Source organism: Lepidochelys kempii, chromosome 26 (genome assembly GCF_965140265.1).
Source record: "Lepidochelys kempii isolate rLepKem1 chromosome 26, rLepKem1.hap2, whole genome shotgun sequence".
Classification (NCBI taxonomy): Eukaryota; Metazoa; Chordata; order Testudines; family Cheloniidae; genus Lepidochelys; species Lepidochelys kempii.
In genome coordinates, this window is record NC_133281.1 from 12,242,713 (window position 1) to 12,262,999 (window position 20,287).

General features: G+C 47.1%; 1 non-coding gene across 1 annotated transcript; it reads left to right on the plus strand.

The window, feature by feature from the left end:
- Positions 1-19,427: 19,427 nt before the first annotated feature.
- LOC140903728 (U6atac minor spliceosomal RNA) lies at positions 19,428-19,555 on the plus strand. The gene has a single exon (XR_012156334.1). It is a non-coding gene; the product is annotated as a U6atac minor spliceosomal RNA (small nuclear RNA).
- Positions 19,556-20,287: the final 732 nt, after the last annotated feature.

Below are 20,287 nucleotides of genomic sequence, written 5' to 3' on the forward strand. Positions count from 1 at the left end.
AGGAATGGGTAGACACTCATTTCCATTCATCCCAACCCATGTTCGCCATCCACCAGCATTTCAGGGCTGGTCCTCGCTGCCATCAGGACAGCCATGTGTAGTCACACCCGAGCTAGCTTTGCTCGAGGCAGCTCTCACTAAAACAGCAGTGTAGCTGTGGTAGCATTCTGATGGTTACCTGAATCTGTACGCAGGATTCCAGGCAGGGCTGTATTCAGGGGACTAGCCCAGGCAACTATGCTGTCTCTGTTAGTGAGCTTGCACACTCAAAGCTAGCTCAGGTTTGCCTACCCGTGCTGCAGTTGCAGCTGCCAAGATATATTGGAATTGGAAAAGGTTCAGAAAAGGGCAACAAAAATGATTAGGGGCATAGAACGGCTTCCATAGGAGGAGAGATGAATAAGACTGGGACTTTTCAGCTTGGAAAAGAGGCGACTAAGAGGGGATGTGATAGAGGTCTATAAAATCCATGAGTGGTGTGGAGAAAGTAAATAAGGACGTGTTGTTTACTCCTCATAATACAAGAAGAAGGGGTCACCAAATGAAATGAATAGGTAGCAGGTTTAAAACAAACACAAGAAAGTTTTTTTTCACGCAACGCACTGTCAACCTCTGGAACTCCTTGCCAGAGGGTGTTGTGAAGGCCAACACTATAATGGCGTTCAAAAGGGAGCTAGGTAGATTCATGGAGGATAGATCCGTCAATGGCTATTAGCCAGGATGGGCAGGAATGGTGTCCCTAGCCTCTGTTTGCCAGAAGCTGGGATTGGGTGACAGGGGATGGATCACTTGATGATAACCTGTCTGTTCATTCCCTCTGAGGCACCTGCCATTGGCCACTGTCAGAGGACAGGATACTGGGCTTGATGGACTTTTGGTCTCACCCAATATGGCCATTCTTATGTTCCAGTTGCTGTGTAGACAGCCCCTTTGAGTGCTAGGAGATATACCCCCAGCAAAACTGTTCCTCCTTGTTCTTATGGGGTGGCTGCCCTCTCGGCCAATGCACCGGGGGTCGCACCAGGGACCTCCAGAGCAAAAAGCATGAGCTACTGCAACTTGAACTAATGAGCCAACGCTCTGTAGCTGCGGGCTGTAACAGACTCCGATCATCTGAGGATTGGCACAGAGGGGGACCTGTCGAACACGCTCACCAGTTGGTTACACTTGCTTTAATTTTATATCCGGCTGCTTGCCTGTTTCAGGTGCTCTTTCTCGTTCACAACATTCAGCTGGCACATATAGCCAGCAAAGGGTCATCGCAGGTTTTCTCTGCACCCAGCACAAGCCCTGTTGAATGCCATCAGTGTGTGTGACACCCCCTTACAAAATTCTACTTGCCCATTTGCACGGGGGGGGGGGAGTGGGAATTAGGGCTTTTTCCATTATCCCGCTCCTCATAAGGTTTGACAAGTATATTTTATTCACCTTCTGCCTGCTTTCTATATCCTAGATCAAGAGCTCTGGGAGGCAGGAATGGTCTTTGTGGCGTTTGTTGGTACAGTGCTTTGTACAATGGGGGTCTCTTTCGTTCAACTGAGGTTGTCCAACACATTTGGAGCTGGGTTGATGGTTTGGCATGACAGACCGGTAAGGCTGGTGCACTTGTTTTTTAAAACTATTCTTTCTTTGGTGTTACTTGGTAGGCAGTGTCTTTATTTCTGTTGATCTTGAGAGACTCTCCTGGGAGCAGGAGGAAAAACAAATCAATCATCAGAATTTTAAACGGAGGCATTAACAATCTAATAACAGCCATTTCCCCGGGTTCTGATTACAGTCAGGGTTGCAACTATTAATTCATAAAGACTCCCCGGGAAGCACATGCCGTGTGTGTACAATCGGTTCTTACAAGCAGCAACAAGTTGATCGCAGTACCCGTAGCGTGTGAAAGTAATAAATCCCCAAATGGCAGGGCTACAAAAACAGGGCCAGAGGGAGGCTGTGCTTGAAGAGAGACATTGTTTCTAATTTCCACATTTATCGATAGCTCTCAAAAGATCTGCCCAGGAGAACTGGGTTGGGGATTGTGCTGAAAACAAGTGCTCTTACCTCCCGTGAAAACGCTCCACCCATGCCGCTTCTGCCATGCTGAGCTACATCCTCATGAGAGGGACAATCTTTTCTGCTTCAATTGCCCGGTGCACACAGCGTCCTCGTCAGCTTCTCAACGCAGGCAGATCATTAGTGGGAGTTCCCACCTTTTTATTTTTCAAGGACTTTGTCCAGCGATTTTGGGATTAAGCTTTCCAGCTCCTGGAGTGCTGGCTTTCATCATCACAGAGCTGTTTAGCGGTTACTTTAGATTGCTTTGATTCATTTCACTTTTTGTTTTGTAAAATGCTGCCCAATATTCTTCCTGTTGTCTTTGGGTACATCCACACTGCAGCCAGGGGCGTAATTTCCAGCATGGGTAGGTCGATGTAAGTGCCCTGGATTGTGCTACAGTAGGGTTTCTCAAACTGGAGTCCGTGGACCCCTGGGGGTCCACAAGGGTACTCCAGGGGGTCTGTGAGTCATGTCCGGGGCCACCGGCCCCACTGATCAACTCCTCCCCCTCCCTCCCAGTGCCACCTGCATGCCACAGAACAGCTGTTCAGCGGCGTGCAGGAGGCACTGGGAGGGAGGGAGAAGAACAGGGATGGGGCATGCTCGGGGGAGGGGTGGAAAGAGGTGGGGAAAAGGAAGGGGTGGAGTGGGGGCGGGGCCTGGGCCTGAGCGGGAGGCTTGGGGGTCCATGAAAAAACTTAAATCAAAATGGGGGTCTTCGGGTTGCTAAAGTTTGAGAAAACAGTGTGCTCGAGCACTAAAAATAGCCATGTACCCGTGGAGGCGGTGGCATGGCCTAGGCACTCAAGTACAATCCTCTGAGACTCTAGGTACATAGGAGGGTGGCTAGCTCCTGTTGCTGCTATGTTTAGCATGCTAGCTCAGTCAAAGCTAGCATGTGTATGGCTACGATACAAGTGAGCAATGGAGCTGCGCCTTATTAGTGAGGCTGAGGGGTTTCAAAAGCGCCTAAGGGTCTGTCCACACTGCATCTGGGAGCAAGCCTCCCAGCCCAGGTTCCAGCAGGGCTCGGGGTAGCGTGCTAAAAATAGCTGAGTAAATATTGCAACTCAGACCCTCAAGCCTGAGAGAGGGGTTGGGCTGAGAGTCCGACCTAACGTCAAAGCAGTTTCTACACGGCTAGTTTTAGCATGCTAGTGCAAGCCCCGGGGGCATGAGTCTGTAGACCCAGGCTGGCAGGATCGCTCCCAGATGAAGTGTAGACGTGTCCTGTTAGGACCATGTGTCCTATTGAAAGTCAATCAGTCTCCTCCTCCTAGCTCACGCGGGAGCATATGAAAACCCAGCCTGCAATGGCTAACTGGGGAGACGGGTCAGAGAAGGCTCTCCATATACAAGTCTGTCTCTGCTTCCCTAGCTATCTTCCAGTCTTATTCCGTTTCCATCCACATGTTCTAACAATCCCAGCACACAGTAATGAACTGCAGGCTGTACGGAGACATCAGGTGTGTTTTCTGTGCACCACTTCCTCCAGTTTACCAACTATGCACAGGTGCAACCTGTGAGACAGAGTTGTCCTGTGGTTAGAAGTGAGAGAACCTTGGTTCTAGTCCAACTCTGCCACTGTCTCACTGGGGCGACCTTGGGCAAGTCCCTTCACCTCTCTGGGTCTCGGTGTGCCCATTTGTAAAAGGAGGCTAATACTTACTTACCCATCGTAACACCTCTCACAGGAGTCTTATATTTGTAAAGCATTTGGGACATATTTAAGGGCTTGATATGCAGGAGGTCGGACTGCATGCTCTAACGTCCCTTCTAGCCTTAAAATCTGCAACTGCAGAGCTACGTGCTGAGCTGTCTGAGTTACTATAATGCTGATTGTTAGAATTACCCATGCAAGCTCGATGGTGTTGGTGAGGGAGGAAGATACTTGCCCTCCCCATGTGCAGATCTCAAACTCCATGGAAGGACTTCCTTATGTCTCTGGAAGAAAGAGGACAATGCTGCAGAAGAATCGTTCCAACCTGCTGCGGTTCTGGGGCTGGGGTCCGCTGCTCATAGAAGCATAGTGTTTGAAACTATACTATGTTAAAGCACGCTAGGCAACATTCAGTGTTAACCAGCAGGGTCAATGTGGACCAATTTAACGCACAACATGTTGGTGTGCTTTAGAAATCCTACCTGCTGCCATGTTGACATTCCCATCCTGACCATGTGGCCCTAATCTATATCTATTATTAAACAACCCTAGAAAAATAAATTTGGAATGATTGCCCTGAACTTACCCATTCCACCTAGTATGAAGAGGTCTGGGAATGGGAGGATAAGAAATGTAGGATTTCAGGCACTTAATTTTCTTAATCCATTTTTCACTGAATGGCTCATAAGCTTCTCTGCAACCCCTCTAGACTATATAAAAAGGCAACGGTGCCACATACTGCTTCAATGATCTATTCAACAATAAAGGTCTAATGTCCTTTATGCAAAACAAGGAGCTGAACTCTCTTTCACTGTCCCAGTTTGAAAGACAGTTGATGGGATTGGGTGCAGCTATGCACTGACCGACTGCAAACTCTTATGTAGCATTAATAAAAAGCAAATCCAACATAAGAACGACCATACTGGCTCAGACCAAGGGTCCATCTAGCCCAGTATCCTGTCTTCCGACAGTGGCCAGTGCCAGATTTTTCAGAGGGAATGAACAAAACATGGCAATTTTGAATGATCCATCCTCTGTCCTCCAGTCCCAGCTTCTGGCAATTGGAGGTTTAGGAACAGCCAGAGCATAGGGTTGCGTCCCTGACCATCTTGACTAATAGCCATTGATGGACCTATCCTCCATGAAGTTATGTAATTCTTTTTTCAACCCAGTTATACTTTTGGCCTTCACAACATCCCCCAGTATTGAGTTCCACAAGCTGACTGTGCGTTGTGTGAAGAAGTGCTTCCTTATGTTTGTTTTAAACCTGCTGCCTATTAATGTCATCAGTTAACCCCTGGTTCTTGTGTTGTGTTGAATGGATAATACTTCTAACCACCTCTTTTAATCAGCTGTTTAGCCAGGGTGGTGCTTTTTTCTCCTGATCCTCGTTTTTATATATATATGTTTTATTTGGGGTATACGTTTAGTTTGAGCCTCTTATGTTGGTGTTAAATAGACTCCATGCAGTTTGCAGACATTTCACCTTTGTTACTGTACCTTTTAAATTTCCATTTAACTAGGGTTTGGGGGGGAGGGTTTGGGTTTTTTTTGGGTGGGGGGGTATAGTTCTCCTTTTGAAGTTAAACGCTACTGTGTGGAAACTCTGTCTCTGGATTAAGTTTAGAAGTGTGTGCAACAAGAGTGATGTAGTGGTGGGAGTCTGCTATAGACCACCGGACCAGGGGGATGAGGTCGATGAGGCTTTCTTCCGGCAGCTCACGGAAGCTACTAGATCGCATGCCCTGATTCTCATGGGTGACTTTAATTTTCCTGATATCTGCTGGGAGAGCAATACAGCGGTGCATAGACAATCCAGGAAGTTTTTGGAAAGCATAGGGGACAATTTCCTGGTGCAAGTGCTAGAGGAGCCAACTAGGGGGGGCGCTTTTCTTGACCTGCTGCTCACAAACCAGGTAGAATTAGTGGGGGGAGCAAAAGTGGATGGGAATCTGGGAGGCAGTGACCATGAGTTGGTTGAGTTCAGGATCCTGACGCAGGGAAGAAAGGTAAGCAGCAGGATACGGACCCTGGACTTCAGGAAAGCAGACTTCGACTCCCTCAGGGAACGGATGGCCAGGATCCCCTGGGGGACGAACATGAAGGGGAAAGGAGTCCAGGAGAGCTGGCTGTATTTCAAGGAATCCCTGTTGAGGTTACAGGGACAAACCATCCCGATGAGTCGAAAGAATAGTAAATATGGCAGGCGACCAGCTTGGCTTAATGGTGAAATCCTAGCGGATCTTAAACATAAAAAAGAAGCTTACAAGAAGTGGAAGGTTGGACATATGACCAGGGAAGAGTATAAAAATATTGCTCGGGCATGTAGGAATGATATCAGGAGGGCCAAATCGCACCTGGAGCTGCAGCTAGCAAGAGATGTCAAGAGTAACAAGAAGGGTTTCTTCAGGTATGTTGGCAACAAGAAGAAAGCCAAGGAAAGTGTGGGCCCCTTACTGAATGAGGGAGGCAACCTAGTGACAGAGGATGTGGAAAAAGCTAATGTACTCAATGCTTTTTTTTGCCTCTGTCTTCACTAACAAGGTCAGCTCCCAGACTGCTGTGCTGGGCATCACAAAATGGGGAAGAGATGGCCAGCCCTCTGTGGAGATAGAGGTGGTTAGGGACTATTTAGAAAAGCTGGACATGCACAAGTCCTTGGGGCCAGACGAGTTGCATCCGAGAGTGCTGAAGGAATTGGCGGCTGTGATTGCATAGCCATTGGCCATTATCTTTGAAAACTTGTGGCGAACGGGGGAAGTCCCGGATGACTGGAAAAAGGCTAATGTAGTGCCCATCTTTAAAAAAGGGAAGGAGGAGGATCCTGGGAACTACAGGTCAGTCAGCCTCACCTCAGTCCCTGGAAAAATCATGGAGCAGGTCCTCAGAGAATCAATCCTGAAGCACTTGCATGAGAGGAAAGTGATCAGGAACAGCCAGCATGGATTCACCAAGGGAAGGTCATGCCTGACTAATCTAATCGCCTTTTATGATGAGATTACTGGTTCTGTGGATGAAGGGAAAGCAGTGGAGGTATTGTTTCTTGACTTTAGCAAAGCTTTTGACACGGTCTCCCACAGTATTCTTGTCAGCAAGTTAAGGAAGTATGGGCTGGATGAATGCACTATAAGGTGGGTAGAAAGCTGGCTAGATTGTCGGGCTCAACGGGTAGTGATCAATGGCTCCATGTCTAGTTGGCAGCTGGTGTCAAGTGGAGTGCCCCAGGGGTCGGTCCTGGGGCCGGTTTTGTTCAATATCTTCATAAATGATCTGGAGGATGGTGTGGATTGCACTCTCAGCAAATTTGCGGATGATACTAAACTGGGAGGAGTGGTAGATACGCTGAAGGGCAGGGATAGGATACAGAAGGACCTAGACAAATTGGAGGATTGGGCTAAAAGGAATCTGATGAGGTTCAATAAGGATAAGTGCAGGGTCCTGCACTTAGGACGGAAGAATCCAATGGACCGCTACAGACTAGGGGCCGAATGGCTAGGCAGCAGTTCTGCGGAAAAGGACCTAGGGGTGACAGTGGATGAGAAGCTGGATATGAGTCAACAGTGTGCCCTTGTTGCCAAGAAGGCCAATGGCATTTTGGAATGTATAAGTAGGGGCATAGCAAGCAGATCGAGGGACGTGATCGTTCCCCTCTATTCGACATTGGTGAGGCCTCATCTGGAGTACTGTGTCCAGTTTTGGGCCCCACACTACAAGAAGGATGTGGATAAATTGGAGAGAGTCCAGCGAAGGGCAACAAAAATGATTAGGGATCTGGAACACATGAGTTATGAGGAGAGGCTGAGGGAGCTGGGATTGTTTAGTCTGCAGAAGAGAAGAATGAGGGGGGATTTGATAGCTGCTTTCAACTACCTGAAAGGGGGTTCCAAAGAGGATGGCTCTAGACTGTTCTCAATGGTAGCAGATGACAGAACGAGGAATAATGGTCTCAAGTTGCAGTGGGGGAGGTTTAGATTGGATATTAGGAAAAACTTTTTCACTAAGAGGGTGGTGAAACACTGGAATGCGTTACCTAGGGAGGTGGTAGAATCTCCTTCCTTAGAGGTTTTTAAGGTCAGGCTTGACAAAGCCCTGGCTGGGATGATTTAACTGGGAATTGGTCCTGCTTCGAGCAGGGGGTTGGACTAGATGACCTTCTGGGGTCCCTTCCAACCCTGATATTCTATGATTTTATGATTCTATGAAACCCCTGTGTTTAAATACTACTGGGGTAGCATTTTCCTCCTATAAGAATGTTAAATGTAATTTAACTACGGTCACTATTACTGAGTGGTTTAGCTACATTCATCTCTTGTGCCAGATCCTGTGCGCCACTTAGGACTAAATCAAGGATCTAAATCAGCTGTCACCATCTGATTTAATGGGAGGCTGAGGACAAAGTCTGCCTAGCTTACATGTACATGCATCCAAATTTAGCTGCTTCTCCCGATTCCAGTTTTAATTGACACATTCAGAAAGGCAATGGCAGCAGTTGTTAAAGGGGACAAATGAAGGTTAAATCTCTTAGATGAGTGAAGCGGACCTTTCAAAGCAATGAAGAAGGTGGCGATGATAAATCCTATTGTCATTTTAGCTTATGAACAAAGAGGATCTAAGGTAACGAATACGGGCACTGGACCAGGATTTGGGAGATCTGGATTCTATTCCAGTTCTGCCACTGGGTGACCTTGGGCAAGCCACCTCCCTTCTCTGTGCCTCTGTTTTCCCCTTTTTAGAAATGAGGGGTGGTGATACCGGTCTCATTAGAAATGTGCTTTGAGATCTATCGATGGAAAACACTGTGAAGCTGATCCAATCCCCACTGAAATCAATCAATTAATGGCCCTGGAATCAGGTTCTGTAAGAGCTAGGCAGTGGTATTGACTGTTTGGGGCGATTTTTAGTCCTTGTGAGCAGTGCTGCATTGACTGCTGGAGTTTAAAGATGTCCCTCTTTCGTGGAGCAGTACTGATTTTGTTTTCTCTCTGAGCCCCCAAGGGTGGCTGGTACAAATGGCATCTCCTACACCTAATGGGATGAATCCAATCAATGACCAGATGGAATATTTTAGTCTCTGTTCACGACAAAAGTGATGTCAGATGGAGAATTCTGCTGTCCGTCCAAATGCAGCACCCATCTTTCATGTACTGTACTAATGATCTCACACCAAAAGCCCTGAAATATGGGGATTGCTCCATTCATCTCAATGGAGTGTTGACTCTGAAGCCTAATGACACACACTTAAACATCAGCATTCAGTATTTTACTGCTGAACATTTAACCAAAACATCCAGCTGCTTGGGAGCTATGAATAGAGGTTAAGGAGAGTGCTGTCACTTTCCCATCTCTCTGACCCAAAGAGAGAGAGGCATGCAAGATTCAAAACCGTAAGAGATTATGTGGGTGACTGGGCAACAGATCGTTATAGGAAGCATACAAGAGATGGGTTTTGAGTTGTCTCTGGGGATTGGGCAGGGGACTTCTGAATGTAAAATCATGAGCCTCTATTGCAGCAGTTCCCAAACCTTTCACTGGCATGGCGCTATTTTAATGACTTGTTTCTTCCTGGGATCCCATACGGCATGGAAGACGTCCTTTCGTAGAGCAACATGGCATCTTCCATCGGTGCGGGGTCGTACTGAATGAAGGATGCTATTTTTGCTTTAGAAAGTCGCATCCTCTGCAGTGCTATGAGGTCCCCCTCTAGTGGCTAGAAGTTACTGCTTGGGGAACTTGGGGAATTGGAAGGAGGCAGCAGTAAAAGATGGCTCTGGCATGGGAAGAGGGGGAGTGCTGGACTGAAAGCAGGGCTGCCGTAGCATGGTGCACATTAAGCTCTGCTGAGAGGATGACAGTGACCTCCCCCGCCCCCACACACACACCCCATGTCTGTCTGTGTGGTTCAATCCCCTCCCACCATGCCTGTCTCCATTGCTCTCTCTAAACTGGTTTTAGTTTACTTAAGACTTTTTTTTTCCTGTTTCAAGTACATTGCAATCTCTCTCTCTCTCTCTCTCTCTCTTAGAGAAACAACTTCCCATTTCAATTCATCCCAACTCCTGCTGAAATACTCGGCTCGTTAATTCTTTTGCCGCAGACCTAGGCAAGCGAGAGTTGAATATGAACTGAATGGCTTAAATGCCTTCTGTGTAATGAAAAAAGAACAGGAGGACTTGTAGCACCTTAGAGACTAACCCATTTATTTGAGCATAAGCTTTCGTGAGCTACAGCTCACTTCATCTCACGAAAGCTGATGCTCAAATAAATGGGTTAGTCTCTAAGGTGCCACAAGTCCTCCTGTTCTTTTTGCGGATACAGACGAACACGGCTGCTACTCTGAATTCTGTGTAATGTTGGGTTACGTTTCCTTTCACTTTCCTCCTAACAAATTCCATTATCTTTCCCTTTTCAGCCAGGGACTCGGTTGCTGTTAGACGCAGAAGTGATGCGAAAGCTTGGGTAGCTTCGGGCTCTTCTCAAAGTAGGACCACTCTGTGCTATCAGAGGTGTGCTTGGCTGTAATGAAATCACCATCCCTCTGGCCCATTCCCTCCAGAAATAGGATGCAGTAACATCTCCTAATGATACTGTAGGATCGTCTATTACAAAAAACACCACTGGTCTGAGAACATAACTTTTCATAGTCATGAAAAAAGAACTGAAGATAAACAGCCTACTTGGAACTCTAAAATCATGGTGAAGTGACACAGAATACTGCTTTTCTGTGTAATTAAACTTCTTGAATAATGTGAATTGCCATTCCTCTGTAGACTGTTATCTGTATTCCAAGACTGCAGCCTCATTGTGCAAGGTGTTAGACATACACGCAGCAAGAGTCAATCCTTGTCCTACAGAGCTTACGACCTTGTTAAACCAGACAGGCAGAGGTTGGAACGAAGGGTGTGTGTGGGGGGGGAGTGACTTCCCCAGCATCACACAGTAGGTCAGCAGCCGAACCAGATGTCTTGAGTCCTGCTCCAGACTCCCTGGTCACTAGATCATGTTGTCTCCCTGCCATGGATCTACAAATAGAACTGTTTAGTGCTTTGCATCCAGTACAAGGGGCACATTCCTGAAGGAGATGTGAACTTTTAAAAACATCTCCCCTGCCTAACTTCTGATGATCCAGAAGCATCAAGGACCCAATTCACTGTTGGCATGGGGTCAGCCCGTGGTCTGTGCCCCCATTTAAGCCCTACTCAATCACCAATTCCACTTCTTGAAGCATCTCGGTATTCCTTGAAGGTCTTCTATCCAAGTCCTGCATGAACCATGCCTTTCTCAGCATGCAAATTCTAATAGAATCTAAGGGTATGCCTTCACAGTAGCTAGTGTGGGTGATTGGCACCCAGGATAGGTTAGCCCGGGTGGGAGCTGCACAGCAAAGCCTTACCTGAGTTACTGGGTCCTTGGTTGTGCTACGCTCACCTGTGTGTGTCGCAAGGACATCTGGGGACATATCACCTGCTGCAGTCAGCTGAGCTGCTCTGATTCTTTCCTGGTGAATGGTAGAAGATCTCTGTCCATCCTGGGCCCCAGGAGGGTATGGGGAAAGGCATCCGCACTAGTCGTTTGACCTGCGCCCTCACCACAAAGTGGGTGGGTTACCAGCCCGAGTGAAAGCCTCCTTCTGGCTTGAGACGAAATCCCAAATGAGCTAGCTAGTCCTTGTTGAAAGCACCACCAAACTTCAGTGAGAGGGTTGTGTCTGTGGACGGGAGCGGGATTAGAGACAACACTCAGGTAAGAGCCTAGGCTAACTCTACGGTGAAGAGAGACCCTGATATGAAGGTGATGGGGCTGCCAAAACATATGGTTAACTACTTTCCTTATTCGCAGAGATCATCCGAGCCAAGGTGCTGATTCAAGACCATGCTTGAATGTTAGGACATTTTGGGTCCAGGTCAAGCCTTTGCAGGTTAGGCTTGTTTCTGATCACTCTGCAGCAACCCTTCTGATTATCAGTAGAACTCACAAGAATTTACCCACCTAAAGCCACGTGAGTATAACTCCTGGCTTGATCAACTCATCCGCTGTGTTTATGAAAATGTGGCTTGAGGCATGTGCACACAGAGCAATGCTTAGTTGGTTTTGCTGTTGCTTAGGGGCACATTATCAACTGGCTCCATTAGAAATAATGAGGTCTGATTTACAATAATTGCACATGTGTGCCTGTAACTTTCCCACATGCAGCGTTTGAAAATGTCTTTCCAGCTCACTCTAGTAGTTCCCAGATAAATCAGACCCTAATGAGCACTCTTAATAAGGAATAAGTATCGTAAAGCGGAGGTATCCTATTTGATTTTATATTTTGGCAAGGACCTTCTCTGAGTTTTCGAAGCATTGACATTGCCCAGTCTCACATTTGATTAGCCCATTGATTCATTATGCCATGTGCAATTAATCAATGTACATGCCAAGATGAAAGAGAGGGACAGAAGCAAAAAAGGAATATCCTTCCTTTCCAAGCCTAAATGTATTTTCTCATAAGTACTTAGAGAATTTTAAATGAGGCATTCTCGGCAAAGAAACCTGCCTAAATCATAGAAATTTATGGCTCGGCGGGACCTCCGGAGGTCATCTAATCTAGTAGCGTCGTGATTTTTTTTTTTTTTTTTTAAAGTGAGTAAACTGTGGGCTGGTGTGCTGCTTTCCCAGCCCAAGGTAAGCCAGGCAGCCTTCAGTCAATTGTGGTTCCTTCTTCCCATCTTCATGGGGACTTATAGAAAATCCAAACAGAACAAAGCAGTGCTAGCAAAACAAAATGAGCAACTACAACCAATAGTCTCCATCGTCCTACACATCTGCAGGTGGGCCTCTAGCTCACACCCAGCTGTTTCTCCCCAACCCCTCCTTCCCAAGGTAGCCCCTGTATTTCCCCATGTCCTTCTAATAAGTCAGTTAATCGGCTGATGCATTAACTCTTTAGGTTCTGACTAGGGACTGCCCTTGTGCCCTGTCCCAGGAACCTTTTTGGGGTTCCAGGCCGGGCAGTTCGGCACTAAGGTTGTGCTGAGATGCCCCTATTTTGAATTGGGTTTACACCCCCCAGAAAAGTTCCATTTTGATGAAAATCTGTGTTCAAGAAGGGAAAATGTTTTGTCTAAAACTCTTTAACTAGGCCTGGTTGTTGCAACCTGTTCTTCCTGGGTCATGTAGGGCCTCCATTGCACATGGCTCCACCCTTTTTTTTTTCCCCTCCAAAGCATCCCCTCCAATAACCAAACTGAAAGAGAAACCCAGCTACACACATCAAAAACTTCCAGTCTCCTCCAAAGAGGATAGAGAACTGATTCCCTTCCAGAAGCATGTCGTTGTAATCCTGTATGGAATAGCTGTGATGTGAAGTACCCTAGAAATGCAGATCACTAGCTAGTTAGACTTGGTTATTTATCTACCTGTGAAGGGTTTCTTTTTGTCAGATCTTCCAGGCAAATGTTCTGTGCATGTATGTTTTGAAACATCCACAACCTCCACCAGGGACCAAAAGAGAGGGCTCTAGAGGCAAGTTTAGGAAACTCCTGTGTCAATGCTAAACAAGCTGTGAGATTCATTTGTGTTGGAGGAAGACTGAGCAGGGTCATAGAATCCTAGAATATCAGGGTTGGAAGGGACCTCAGGAGGTCATCTAGTCCAACCCCCTGCTCAAAACAGGACCAATCCCCAGCTAAATCATCCCAGCCAGGGCTTTGTCAAGCCTGACCTTAAAAACTTCTAAGGAAGGAGATTCCACCACCTCCTCAGGTAACGCATTCCAGTGTTTCACCACCCTCCTAGTGAAAAAGTGTTTCCTAATATCCAACCTAAACCTCCCCCACTGCAACGTGAGACCATTACTCCTTGTTCTGCCATCTGCTACCACTGAGAACAGTCTAGATCCATCCTCTTTGGAACCCCCCTTCAGGTAGTTGAAAGCAGCTATCAAATCCCCCCTCATTCTTCTCTTCCGCAGACTAAACAATCCCAGTTCCCTCAGCCTCTCCTCATAACTCATGTGTTCCAGTCCCCTAATCATTTTTGTTGCCCTCTGCTGGACGTTTTCCAATTTTTCCACATCCTTCTTGTAGTGTGGGGCCCAGAACTGTACACAGTACTCCAGATGAGGCCTCACCAATGTCGAATAGAGGGGAACGATCATGTCCCTCGATCTGCTGGCAATGCCCCTACTTATACATCCCAAAATGCCATTGGCCTTCTTGGCAACAAGGGCACACTGGTGACTCATATCCAGCTTCTCGTCCACTGTAACCCCTAGGTCCTTTTCTGCAGAACTGCTGCCGAGCCATTCGGTCCCTAGTCTGTAGCGGTGCATTGGGTTCTTCCGTCCTAAGTGCAGGACCCTGCACTTATCCTTATTGAACCTCATCAGATTTCTTTTGGCCCAATCCTCCAATTTGTCTAGGTCCCTCTGTATCCTATCCCTACCCTCCAGTGTATCTACCTCTCCTCCCAGTTTAGTGTCATCTGCAAACTTGCTGAGGGTGCAATCCACACCATCCTCCAGATCATTTATGAAGAAATTGAACAAAACCCGCCCGAGGACTGACTCTTGGGGGCACTCCGCTTGATAATGGCTGCCAACGAGACATGGAGCCATTGACCACTACCCGTTGAGCCTGACAATCTAGCCAACTTTCTATCCACCTTATAGTCCATTCATCCAGCCCATACTTCTTTAACTTGCTGGCAAGAATACTGTGGGAGACCGTGTCAAAAGCTTTGCTAAAGTCAAGGAATAACACGTCCACCGCTTTCCCCTCATCCACAGAGCCAGTTATCTCGTCATAGAAGGCAATTAGATTAGTCAGGCATGACTTTCCCTTGGTAAATCCATGCTGACTGTTCCTGATCACTTTCCTCTCCTCTAAGTGCTTCAGAATTGATTCCTTGAGGATCTGCTTCATGATTTTTCCAGGGACTGAGGTGAGGCTGACTGGCCTGTAGTTCCCAGGATCCTCCTTCTTCCCTTTTTTAAAGATGGGCACTACATTAGCCTTTTTCCAGTCGTCCGGGACCTCCCCCAATCACCATGAATTTTCAGAGATAATGGCCAATGGCTCTGCAATCACATCCCCCAACTCCTTTAGCACTCTCGGATGCAGCGCATCCGGCCCCATGAACTTGTGCTCATCCAGCTTTTCTAAATAGTCCCGAACAACTTCTTTCTCCACAGAGGGCTGGTCACCTCCACCCCATGCTGTGCTGCCCAGTGCAGCAGTCTGGGAGCTGACCTTGTTCGTGAAGACAGAGGCAAAAAAAGCATGGAGTACATTAGCTTTTCCCACATCCTCTATCACTAGGTTGCCTCCCTCATTCAGTAAGGGGCCCACACTTTCCTTGGCTTTCTTCTTGTTGCCAACATACCTAAAGAAACCCTTCTTGTTACTCTTAACATCTCTTGCTAGCTGCAACTCCAGGTGTGATTTGGCCTTCCTGATTTCACTCCTGCAAGCCCGAGCAATATTTTTGTACTCTTCTCTAGTCATTTGTCCAATCTTCCGCTTCTTGTAAGCTTCTTTTTTGTGTTTAAGATCAGCAAGGATTTCACTGTGAAGCCAAGCTGGTCGCCTGCCATATTTACTATTCTTTCTACACATCGGGATGGTTTGTCCCTGTAACCTCAATAAGGATTCTTTAAAATACAGCCAGCTCTCTTGGACTCCTTTCCCCCTCATGTTATTCTCCCAGGGGATCCTGCCCATCAGTTCCCTGAGGGAGTCAAAGTGTGCTTTTCTAAAGTCCAGGGTCCGTATTTTGCTGCTCTCCTTTCTTCCCTGTGTCAGGATCCTGAACTCGACCATCTCATGGTCACTGCCTCCCAGGTTCTCATCCACTTTAGTTTCCCATACTAATTCTTCCCGGTTTGTGAGCAGCAGGTCAAGAAGAGCTCTGCCCCTAGTTGGTTCCTCCAGCACTTGCACCAGGAAATTGTCCCCTACACTTTCCAAAAACTTCCCGGATTGTCTGTGCACCACTGTATTGCTCTCCCAGCAGATATCAGGGTGATTGAAGTCGCCCATGAGAACCAGGGCCTGTGATCTAGTAACTTCCGTGAGTTGCCGGAAGAAAGCCTCGTCCACCTCATCCCCCTGGTCTGGTGGTCTATAGCAGACTCCCACCATGACATCACCCTTGTTGCTCACACTTCTAAACTTAATCCAGAGACTCTCAGGTTTCTCTGCAGTTTCATACTTGAGCTCTGAGCAGTCATACTGCTCTCTTACATGCAGTGCAACTCCCCCACCTTTTCTGCCCTTCCTGAACAGCTTATATCCATCCATGACAGTACTCCAGTCATGTGAATTATCCCACCAAGTCTCTGTTATTCCAATCACATCATAATTCCTTGACTTTGCCAGGACTTCCAGTTCTCCCTGCTTGCTTCCCAGGCTTCTTGCATTTGTGTATAGGCACTTGAGATAACTCGCTGATCGTCCCTCTTTCTCAGTATGAGGCAGGAGCCCTCCCCTCTCGCGCGCTTCTGCTCGTGCTTCCTCCTGGTATCCCACTTCCCCACTTACCTCAGGGCTTTGGTCTCCTTACCCCGGTGAACCTAGTTTAAAGCCCTCCTCACTAGGTTAGCCAGCCTGCTTGCCAAGATGCTCTTCCCTCTCTTCGTTAGGTGGAGCCCGTCTCTGCCTAGCACTCCTCCTTCTTGGAACACCATCCCATGGTCAAAGAATCCAAAGCCTTCTCTCCGACACCACCTGCATAGCCATTTGTTGACTTCCACGATTCGACGGTCTCTACCCAGGTCTTTTCCTTCCACGGAGAGGATGGACGAAAACACCACTTGCGCCCCAAACTCCTTTATCCTTCTTCCCAGAGCCACGTAGTCTGCAGTGATCCGCTCAAGGTCATTCTTGGCAGTATCATTGGTGCCCACGTGGAGAAGCAGGAAGGGGTAGCGATCCGAGGGCTTGATGAGTCTCAGCAGTCTCTCCGTCACATCATGAATCCTAGCTCCTGGCAAGCAGCAGACTTCTCGGTTTTCCCGGTCAGGGCGGCAGATAGATGACTCAGTCTTCCTGAGGAGAGAGTCCCCGACCACCACCACCCATCTCCTTCTCTTGGGAGCGGTAGTCGTGGAACCCCCAACCCTAGGACAGTGCATCTCATGCCTTCCAATCGGCGGAGTCTCCTTCTGCTCCCTTCCCTCAGATCCATCATCTAGTCCACTCTCTGCATTAGTACCTGTGGAGAGAACATGAAAACAGTTACTTACCTGTATCTGCGTTGCTGGTACATGGACGCTCCCCTTTCTTCTTCTGGAGGTCACATGCTGCCAAACCCAGTAGGAAAAGGCAAAAGCTGAAACAAATCCCCTTTCTCAGGCAGAGACGTGACTGGAAAGCAGAGAGCAAACTGGATTTTTGCCATTTCTTCCAAACTGCATTTCTTGCTAACTGGATTCTTGCCATTTTTTAAGTCCCCTCTGGCTTTGATGGGGGAAGCCAGAATATTTAAAATGAATGAGCAGCAAAATATTCCAGCAGAATCCTCTTCGGATTGAGAAAGTTGGCAGATAATTGGTCTCTCCTGGCAGACATTAACCACAACAGTTCCTCCTCTCCAGGCCCTTAGCTGACATTCACCTTGGTACATAGGGGCCAGAACAAGACCATGCACCACTTAGGTTTTCCAAAATCAGGCTCAAGTGAGATGGGTGTGTGTGTGTGTGTGTGAATTTTTCCTCTTCCCTCTGTGAGAAGTGGGCGGTTGAAGTAGAAACCTTAGACGTGTGGGGCACCGCAGCTCCACCTTGGCTCTCCGTGCAGTTGAGAGGATCCTTTTGGCAGTCCCGCTCAGTGCTTTGCTGTGGATCTCAAGTTGTTAGGGGAAGCGAGGCTGCTGCTGCTTCACTGGCTCGCCCTAATGCAGTGTGCACAGAGGCCAGAGCCCCGGCTTGGCAGGGTTCCTACAGCCGGCAGCGCTCTCCTGTCAAATCAATAGCTGTGAACTGCCATCATGGAAACCTGCTGGATGCTCAGCCTTGCTTTGACCATCAGGCCACGCGTTTCAAGGGTGGATATGGATTTAGCAGCCAAACTTCAAGCTCAATTTTTCTGGATTTTAAAATCTTAACCTAAATGCTCATAATGATGGGGGGAAGGGGTGCTAGATAAGAACCTAGAAAGAGTAAGTTACTGGGTTGTAAAGTACCACTGTTATAAATTACCCACTGTTACCATGTAGCCCATTGTTTTCTAAACTAAAATGGGATTGTTTCCTACAGTTTATTCTGTAGAAAACAGCTGAACTTAGTTTTCTGTGTCACGTGCTAAGGCTCCTAATACAAACAATGGAAGTGGAACAAATTAATTTTTCTACCATAAATGGGTTTAATTTTTTTTATTTTGTCCAGATAATCATTTAACAAGCAAATGGCTTTAGAAAATCATAAGAACTTTGTTTCCCTGGCACTGCCATCCTCCTCATTTCTCAATAAACCAAATAATCTTTCAGATTGAAATCTTCCCTTTTAAACAAAGCTTTATCTTTCCTTTCTAGCAAAACAATCCCACATTTGATATTTAAAATAGAATAAAATTTTGAGGGAGGGAATCAGTCATTCCCCTATAATTTTTCCTTCACGTTTTTCAACAGGAAAGATAATTGTAGTTCAGCTAAGATAACTCCTACAAACTCGATTAATTTTTTCCTTGTTATACCCCCACTAATGCAAAATGAAGGCTTTGGACAAGGAAGGGGAAGCAGGGATGGGACGGGACATGTCATGTAGATTGTGATAGGGCCCTCAGTGGCCGGGCAGCCTAGTGGCTAGATGGTTGTTTGGGGGACCTGACCCCTTCTTCTCCCTCAGAACCTGGCCCAGGGTCCTGTGTTGCTCAACCCCTAAATAGGGGAGATGGACCTTCCTCCCAGCTGTGAGGGGAGGGTTCAGGGCCTCTTTTCCTGGCCTGCCCCCTATGCAAGTCCTTTTAGTTTGGGGTGTAGCCCCACAAGTCCAGTTGCCCCACAGTTAAGGGTTCTCTGTAGATCCCCTTGGCTGGGGAAGACTTACTTGCCTCCAGCAGCTGCGCTGGCAGGTCTGTGCTTTCAGACAGGCATACAGAGAGCTCCTGCCTCTTCGCCAGTCAGCCCCCGACTGAGCCAGGCTCCCATCTTTTCTCCCCCTCCAGGCCTGGCATTGGCTGCAGGTATAATGGGCCGGACTAGATGAACCCCCAGGTGTTCTTTAACCCCTGCTGTGCCCAGCTGCATTCTCTCTGCTCCTTCACATGGATAAAAAAGGGAATGCTCCTAACATAGGGTTTGTCTGCATAAGGAACTTGACCAAAATAGCTTCTTATGTGGACACTATTCTGGAAAAGGCGTTTTAATTCCAGAATAACTGGTCTGCTTTGGAAGTGCACTAATTATTCTAGAATAAAATTACTCCTGTTCTGGAATAAGCGTGTCCATAGAAGGAGCTATTCTGGTCGATTTCCCTGTGTAGACAAACCCAGAGACTCTGATCCTGCAATGAGCACTGTGCTGGCTGACTCCTAGAGAATTCCCCTGTGTGAAGTGGGTAGTTCTAATGGATCTATCTGCAGGATTGGAGCCATTGTTTCATCCCAATCTTTTCTGAGGTTCAGAAAAGTTTGGTTAAACTCCCTCCCCGCACTCAGCCCTCTACCCTTTAAGTTTTGTTATTTCTCTGTGCTCTTTTGGTTATGTCTACGCTTCATGGTAAACCTGGGATCATACTCACTTGTATATGTTGTATGAAAGGAGAGAAGGTTAGCATTCCTTTTGATAAGAATGGAAGAGGTCCTATTGACCTTTACAACACACGCACGGTTAAGGCATTGCCACTTACTTCATGGCTTCTAACCAAGTTTTTTATTAATAGGCAGCAGGTTTAAAACAAAACAAAGTATTTCTTCACACAATGCATAGTCAACCCATGGAACTCCTTGCCAGAGGATATTGCAAAGGCCAAGACACTAGCAGGGTTCAAAGAAGAACTAGGTAAATTCATGGAGGATAGGTCCATCAATGGTTATTAGCTAGGATGGGCAGTGATGGTGTCCCTAGCCTCTGTTTGCCAGAAGCTGGGAATAGGTGGCAGAGGATGGATCACTTGATGATGGATGACCTGTTCTGTTCATTCCCTCTGAAGTGCACCTGGCCCTGGCCACTGTCGGAAGACAGGATACTGAGCTAGATGGACCTTTGGTCTGACCCACTATGGCTGTTTTTATGTTCTTAACCCCCTCTACCAAACACACACAGTCTGGCTGTCTTGAATCAACAAGCATTCCACATCCAGGTCCCAAAGTTTGTGTGTGAGTGACATGTTTTATATAATATAGATATTTTAAGTGAAATCAAATTCTGAACCTTTTTAAGAGGATCCATTCCCTAGAGACTATGGTCCTGATTAATGAAAGCTTCCCTGTTCAGGACAGCACTTAAGCATAGGTTTTTGTGAATGAGGCTTGAGCATGTGCTTGACTTTAAGCATGTGCTGTCCTGAATAGGGGTGTACTTCCCAATCTGCTGTCCTGGATCAGAAACTGTGTAAAGTAATACTGGTTTGTTTATTAATGAATCCAATCTCTGTCTAGATATTTC